The sequence below is a fragment of the Triticum aestivum genome, chromosome 7A (assembly GCF_018294505.1).
Source record: "Triticum aestivum cultivar Chinese Spring chromosome 7A, IWGSC CS RefSeq v2.1, whole genome shotgun sequence".
In the NCBI taxonomy this organism is placed as follows: Eukaryota; Viridiplantae; Streptophyta; class Magnoliopsida; order Poales; family Poaceae; genus Triticum; species Triticum aestivum.
In genome coordinates, this window is record NC_057812.1 from 318,995,321 (window position 1) to 318,997,902 (window position 2,582).

Sequence of the window (2,582 nt, forward strand, 5' to 3'; positions counted from 1 at the left end):
CCGGGTCAACATTATCTATATAAAACTTCAGCTCCTCCATTGCACAGACAGACTCAGCACATGCAGCATCTGCTTCATCACACTCCAGGGCTATTTTCTGGGTTCCATGTACTGTAATGGTGCCCTTATAACCCGGCATCTTGAGCTGCAGATACACATAACACGGCCGAGCCATGAACTTGGCGTAAGCCAGCCGTCCAAACAAAGCATGATATGGGCTTTTGATCTTAACCACCTCAAAGGTTAATTTCTCCGCTCTAGTATCATATTCATCCCCGAAGGCTACTTCCAGTTCAATCTTGCCAACTGGTATGCCGATTTTCCAGGTACCACACCGTGAAAAACAGTGTTAGATTGCTTAAGACTCTTATCAGTCAACCCCATCCGACGAAACGTCTCATAGTAGAGGATGTTGATGCTACTACCGCCATCCATGAGCACTTTAGTGAATTTATATCCACCAACCTGAGGCGCTACTACCAAGGCCAAGTGACCCGAATTGTCAACCCGGGGAGGATGATCCTCTCTGCTCCACACAATAGGTTGTTCTAACCACCGTAAGTAACGCGGAATCGCTGGCTCCACGGTATTGACAACCCTGTTGTGAAGCTTTTGGTCCCGCTTGCACAAGCTAGTGGTAAACACATGATATTGCCCACTATTCAACTTTTTTGGGTTGCTCTGATATCTGGATTGCTGCTGATTACCTTCGCCAGGTTGTGGATTATAACCTCCTTGGTTACCCGCATGTCCCTGACCGTGAAAACCGCCTCCACCTGAGCCGGCGCCCGGGCCATGAAAGCCGCCTCCACCTGAACCACCGCCAGGGCCGTGACTTCCATCGAATGCATTTGAATTCTTGAATGCCTTCATGATTGTACAGTCCTTCCACAGATGGGTGGCTGGCTTCTCCCGGGTGCCGTGTCTTGGACAAGGTTCATTCAATAGTTGCTCAAGGGTGGGACCTGACAGGCCCGACCGAGGGGACTGCCTACCCTTGCGCCATTGAGTGTTGCCCTGTGCATTGGTGTTAGCCACAAATTCGTCAACCTTACGTTTATTACCTCCTTGATTTGCCGGGTTATGTTGGTGACCCTTGCCGTTGCCGTTCTTCTTTCCCTTCCCTGTCTTTTCTTCATCAGACATAGGGTCCTTGGTACTATGAGAGTCAGCATACTTGACGAGAGTCGCCATCAACTGGCCCATGTCATTGCAGTCACGTTTAAGCCGCCCCAGCTTCTGCTTCAGAGGTTCAAAATGGTAATTTTTCTCCAACATTAATACTGCCGAGCCAGCATCCATCTTATCAGATGAATGAATTATCTCCTTGACCCGGCGCACCCAATGGGTTGTGGAATCCCTTCCTCTTGTTTACAATTAGTCAGGTCCATGATTGACATAGGTTGTTTGCATGTGTCTTTCAAGTTCTGAATGAACCGGGCCTTTAACTCCGCCCATGAGCCGATGGAATTGGGGGGCAACCCTTTTAGCCAAGTACGAGCCGTTCCATCCAACATCATGGTGAAATATTTAGCCATTGCCGCGTCACTGACCTCCAACAGCTCCATGGGCATCTCATAACTCTCAATCCAGGCCCCAGGTTGCAAGTCGGCCGTGTAATTAGGCACCTTATGGGGCCCCTTGAAGTCCTTTGGCAAACGCTCATTACGTATGGCAGGCACCAGGCAAGGGACACCTTTGGTTCTCGTGGCCACTCCTGCCTCAACCGAGGTTGTTGGATAAGTCGGCAAAGTCTGGTGAGCCGCCTGCTCCGCTGCCAATTGAACCGCTCGCTTAGCCTCTTGTCGGATCCTCTCCTGATCTGCCAAGTTAAGGGCTCCAGCCTGTCCCTACTCATGCCTATGCGCCCGGTTGCAGCGTTGAACATTGCTCGACATGTGAGCTGAATCCATATGCCTACTGTAGCTTGGGCTCCGGCTCGGGCAAGGGGTTGAATGGATCCTGTCTCAACTGTAAGAGTACGCATCCTGCTGCGCTAGAGCTGTTTGAAGAAGTTCTCTCACCCTTCGTGTTTCGATCACCGCCGTAGAGTCGCCCTCCATCGGGAGAGCCGCCAAATGAGCCGAAGCTGCAATGAGGTTTTCCAAGGGATTGGAGAAGTGACCCGGCGGTGTTGGCACATAATAATGTGGAGCGGTGTGTACACGAGGTGGTTCCATGGTGCGCTGCTGAACCGGTGCCCTGGGTGTCGTGATCCGATTTGCCTCCGGCAGGTTACTTGCCCCGGCCCCGGGTGTATGAAAAAGGTTCCTAGGATCGAGTGTCAGAGGTAGACATCACTGAGTTTTCTGGTGCCTTTTCTCATGACCTCGTTTGATGCGTTCAGATCCACCGAGAGCCAGAAAGTCTCTGCCTGAAGCTGCTGAGCATGAACGTCCAAAGCCGCCCGTTCCGCGGCCATCCAGACCTCTGATGTCTACTACACAACCTTCTTCTTGTAGACGTTGTTGGGCCTCCAAGTGCAGAGGTTTGTAGGATAGTAGCAAATTTCCCTCAAGTGGATGACCTAAGGTTTATCAATCCATAGGAGGCATAGGATGAAGATGGTCTCTCTCAAGCAA